Genomic DNA, 6,000 nt, shown 5'->3' with positions numbered 1-6,000 from the left:
CTCTTGTTCCCACTGTTCTTCTTAACTTAACTAATAGCTGCAAATTTGGTGTTTTGCTATTAACCGCTAAAGTCGGCGGGTTTTGGCGGGTTTTTAATCACGAATACTTTTTTCCTTTGAAACTTTAAAATCGAATTTCTCAAAAACTAGAAGTTATTTTTGAATTTGTTTGTACATTGTAGCCACTTCTCACCTTTATAATCCATGCACGTTTGGTGATTGTAGCATGTATGGGGGCTTTGCTATTAACGTTAAAGTCAAAACTGTGATCAAGGATACTACATGTAATCACGACTAAAATCTGAGTCACATTCGGATTTGGGCATCAAATCCGGATCACGATCACAACGTATTTCAATACTGCCATGGCCGGATTTAATCAAACTCATCACTGCTCAATACCTCCAGTGTGATGCTGCGCTATTTACAAAATGTAGGTAAGCGATTGCTAGTCTGTTATTTACATGTTTTAATTACCATAAACACCACATATTGTGATTTAGGCCGCTTGCACACCTAATATTGGCCTTCATATGACCCTGCACCATGGTACGGTGACAGAGTCGTATTTGTAGCACCACCTCCACCTAGTGACATACTTCCTGCTGGGCAGGATGTAGATCACTGGGATTTCCATCAGTCCACACATGCGCGCCACGTTGGATCGTGCTCCCATCGTTTACCCTTAACTGCATCGCCCATTGACTTGCATTGCTACATAATCCGGGCCGTAGGCACAGATCATGCGGCAATGCGCTGCAGACTTTGTGTGGGGAATGCGGCAGTTTGGATACTTCTGGCGCAGCGCATCGCATGGTGTGAATTGTGCAAGCCTTATATAGACTTGCATGGCCTTTGTAGCGTAGAAGCTTAACGCGATGCAACGCAGTCTGCAAGTGTGCAGGGGCCTAAAGGACAACAGTAGCGAGAGGGATATGGTTGCCGTATTTATTACCTTTTAAAGCGGTTTTAAACTCTGACAAAATATTCAACAAAAATGTGTTTTCCTACTTTTTATAACCCATACAATTATCATATTTGCTTTTGTGCACATGTATTATTATTCATTTAGAAATTAAAAGTTCCAAAAGTTCAGTTTATTTACCTTAACCGCCACTGGTGCATTTTATTCATAACTGTTGTATATCAATTGTAAATGCAGCCATCAGTGATTTCTGAGCAGTGTTTCAGTTCAGGACTCATTAGCAGAAGTTTCTGCATAGTCAGAGAATGTTTACTTAATTGTATCAAATGAAGAATGTAAACACAAGATAAGGTTATCACCAGTTTGGATGTGGCTGCCCTGCAGGAGAAAAAGTCAGTCCTGTGATTTAACTCTTTGAAAAAATTGTGTGAGTATATTATATGTTGTAAATAATCTTTTAGAGCAAAGAAGAAATGCTGGCTTTCATTCCACTTTCAGCAATGCAAATTGCCTGGCTATCTTGCTGATCCTCTGCCTCTAATACTTTTAGCCATAGAACCAGAACAAACATCCAGATCAGATGTTTTCCTGAAGTTTGACTGAATTTTTAAAGTGCATGTTTCAAGTGTGTGATTCAGATGCTACTGATGCACGAAAGATCAGCAGGATAACAGACAACTGGTATTGTTTAAATGGAAATGAATATGGCAGCTTTTTTATCTCTTGGTTCAGTTGTCCTTTAAATCTGTGATTTGCACAGCAAAGTTGATCAATGTAGTATTCACCTTTACCAAGAGATTCTTGCACAATACTCGCTTAACATGAGGAGATAATACAGTGGCGTGATTTTTTTCCATTATATATAAAAAAAGCAAAAATACAATAAGGCACACAGCCCAGGGTATCATTCAGTCAACAACTGCGTGTGGTAGTTGGCTTTCTCTTAAAGCTGAACTGTAGTGAAAATAACATAATTAATAAAATTTCTTATTGTTTACAATCATCATTTATATATTATTTGGTCAGTGTTTGCCCGTTGTAAAATCTTTCCTCTCCCTGATTTACATTCTGAAATGTATCACTGGTGGTGACATCTTTAGTTCTGCCTGGTGATCTGGAATGTTCGTTACTGCAAGGTCTATGCATAGACTGATATATTTGATATATTACTTGCTTGGCAGTTAGAAACAGACAATATTTCCCACAATGCAGGTTCACAGACAGCAAACTGTCAGGACCATGGTTATGACATCACACTGTGGGAGGGGTTTGAGCACAATAAAAGCCATACAGACCCCCCTGATGATTTATTTGAAAAAAGGGGAAGATTTCTCGTAGGAAAGGGAGTATCAGCTACTGATTGGATGACACTCAATCCTGGGTTAAAGTTCCTCTTTAAGATCTGGCATGTACAGCAAACATGGAAGAGAAGTAATGCAATCATTTACACTGCGGACTCTAACACAATACAAAACCTGAAGTTTATTTGGTTTCACTTTTGCAGGGATCACTGAAAGGGTTTATCCTAACTGTTTACTACATGGAGAGCTATAAGACACTCCTGACCAGTGACCATAAGACGCACCTAGGTTTAGAGGACAAATCCAGGAGAAAAAAAATATATATACTAAACCTAGTGCATCCATGATGAAGGGGCATCTTGTGGATTATGCCCCCTTGTACCTCTTGTGTCTCTCTGTGTCCTCCTCTGTCCCCATGTGTCAGCGATGTGAGAACTTATACGTTGGTTGCTATGGGCAACAACAATACACCTTCGTTTGGCACCATATCACAGAAAGTGTGATAACTTGACTCTCATCACAGCAAACAGCATAGGAGATAGGACTTCGTAGACGTCGTCAAAGTTTCAATAGTTTATTCAGTAAACAGATATACAAATGCTTATCTCTACATGTTTGTTACACCTCAGTAAAGCAATTGGTCTGTAGTAAGTCCTCTTTGCGTTACAGGCTCCTAGTCCATTCCTTTTCAATGGTACCCAGGCTTTCTCTTATGTTACATCTATACTACGTTGCACTTAGGCCTATATACAGCATACAGTTAGATAAGATGACAAGACATTACAAAAAGAGTAGAAAGTGGAAGTCATCAGCCAGAAGTCAGAAGTAGTCCCCCCCCCCCCCCCCCGGGAGCTTGTTAGCTCTTCTTATACTAAACTCTAAAACATTTAATGTGACATCTTCTGAGCAGGAACGGATCACTAACTAATTGCCTGCTATTGGCTGATGAGAACCCATGATATCATAACAAGCACAGTCTTTACGGCGCATGGCCTGGAAAATTCCATGTTCCAAGGACCTGTCACCTTGTTTTGAGGAGGCCATTGTTTGATGTACTTGTGAGAATATTTTCATAACAATGGCTCATGTTTATGTTGTTCATTGCCAGCTGGCCTGGCCTCTGCACTGGATATCTCTGACACAGCCTTGGTAGTTGCAGTACAATGTTCTACTGAAAATCATAACTGTCTTTATTTATCTCTAAGAGAAAATCTCCTTAAAGGGAGATTCTGCACATCAAGTCTTTTAACTAAACTCAGTTAAAGTAACTGAGGCCTACAAATTCAGGCATATAATACTTAAATTCTAACAAGCGTCTGTCCTCCTTATGTCCTCCTCTATGCCCCTTTGTGTCCCCCTCGTGTCCTCCTCTTTGGTTGGCCCTTTTGTGTCCCCATATCCTCTGTTTGTTCTTCTGTGTCCTCCTCTGCATGGGCACAGTACAGGGAGTCCCCGACATTGCGGCGGGTTGGAGGTTCGTATTGGCAGGCGTTCACAAGTCAGGAGGAACTCCCTACATTTGGACTATAAGACGCAGTAACCTTTCCCACCACTTTTGGGGATGAAAAAGTGAGTACTATAGTCCAAAAATACAGTATATATTCAGGGGCGTAACTAGTCCCCACCGCGCCCACTGCAGAATTTCAGAGTGCCCCCCCCCCCCCCTGGGGCCCGCTCGGGGCCATTTTGGGGGGCTGGAGGGGTTGCAGCATGAGGGGAAAGCCGTGGCCACAGTCGGCGGGGAGGAGGGACTCCCCCCCCCCCTCACCTCGAGGCTCTCCCCTCTGCGCTCCCCTCCAACTTAAATAAGTGTCCGCGTGCAGCGGCGGACAGCAAACAGATACATACCTTCCGTGCGCTCCAGCCTGCGTTCCTCTCGCTAGCCTCTGACACGACTTCCTGTTATACCGGAAGTCACGTCAGAGGCTAAGAGAGGAACGCAGGCTGGAGCGCATGGAAGGTATGTATCTGTTTGCTGCCCGCCGCTGCCCACGGACACTTATTTAAGCTGGAGGGGAGAGCCCTGAGGTGAGGGGGGGGGAACGCCCCCCCTCCCCGCCGACTGTGGCCACGTCTTTCCCCTTATGCTGCGACCTCTCCAACCCCCCAAAATAGCCCCAAGCGGGCCCCAGGGGGCCCGGGCCCCCCACGGGAGCAGGGGCTGCAGGCCCTATTGTTACGCCAGTGTATATATTGGTGTGTAAGCCTTCCCAGTGCACTCTGAAAGACCAGACGTTGTTTCTGCTCACTTCAGAACACACAGCAAACAAACATTCCTCAGTGGTGCACCTTACCAGCAGTAAAGATGTTGCCATCTGCGTTGAACTGATAAATTAAGACTTTAAATCAGGGTGGGTAAGGATTTTACAATGGGCAGGCATTGACTAAATATTGTATACAATAATATTGTACAAAAATAAAAATTTTATCCTTTAAGCTACATTCAGTCAAGTTTTTCTCTAAGATGATCCTTTTTTGTTTTGGGCCCAAACTGGGTTCAGCTTGGATTCAATTTCTGCCCAAAAATTGCACACAAAAAAACAAAACAAAAAAAACAGGTTTGTCCTACACATGCATTGTTAGATCCAATGGACCCCAAAAGGGGAGGTGTCTTGTGATGGGCTATGCACACATTGAAGTCTTTAAAAGCAAAAAAAAATTTCAGTTATATAGCTTTTTATAGCATTGCATCATTCTGTCACAGTTGCCGTTTTTAAACCACACTCTGTATTTTAAGCTATGAAACAAAACAGAACTAATGACCCTAGTAAACCCTTATCTCAAGCTGTCGCTCACTGTTTCTTGGTTAAGTGCTTCAGAAAACAGGTCTGTATTTTGACCCAAACGGGTTGAATAGCTCAGAGAAGCTCTTTTACATAGATAATAACTGAAGTGTTTTTAACTCTTCCTGTACTGGAGAACAATACTAGGCTTTTTTTCTTTGTTACTTATGTTCTACACATACAATTCATTATCTCATAAGTTTATTTTCACTTCAGGTTTCCTTTAAAGGAGTTCTGTTGACCTTTTAAAGAACAAAAAGTGCCACTTACCTGGGGCTTCTATCGGCCCCCTGCAGCTGGAATGTCCAGCACCGCCCTTTTCCCATGCGCCGTTCTCCGCCGCCGGCACCGGTGTAATTATTCGTCTAACTAGACGAATAGAAGTGCGGCTGCGCAGCCGTGGCCACACGTGTGCTCGCTCCCGCATGCGTCAGCGGGATCTTACTGCACAGATGCAGTACAGGAAAACTTCGTACTGCGCCTGCACAGTAAGCACGAGAGCGAACACGCATGCGGCCATGGCCGCGCAGCAGCACTTCTATTCGTCTAGTTAGACAAATAATTACACCGGTGCCAGCGGCGGGGAACGGCATATCGGAAGAGAATGGCGCAGGACATTTCAGCTGCAGGGAGCCGATAGAAGCCCCAGGTAAGTGGCAGTTTTTGTTTTTTAAAAGGTCAACAGAACCCCTTTAAACTCTCTTTATCCAAGAAACCATATATGTAAAAATACCACCAAAACCAACAAAGAACACAACACAGTCTCCCCTTGCTGCCTATTTTCACCAATAATGTTTCAGTTTGTATCAGCATCAGCCTGGTGTCTTTTTTATTTTTTGTTAAATCAGTTCAATGGAATTTCTTTTCATCATTTTGAGTTATCTTGCTAATTTTAATCTCTTTTCTGTACAGCTCAATGCGCATCGATATGTTGAAAACGTGGCAAGATGAATATGAACAGAGGGGCTTGATTTTTATTCACTTCGATTCA

This window comes from Hyperolius riggenbachi, chromosome 10, assembly GCF_040937935.1.
Source record: "Hyperolius riggenbachi isolate aHypRig1 chromosome 10, aHypRig1.pri, whole genome shotgun sequence".
NCBI classification, from domain to species: Eukaryota; Metazoa; Chordata; class Amphibia; order Anura; family Hyperoliidae; genus Hyperolius; species Hyperolius riggenbachi.
The sequence above is the reverse complement of the archived record's forward strand: the minus strand, read 5'-3'. Positions refer to the sequence as shown.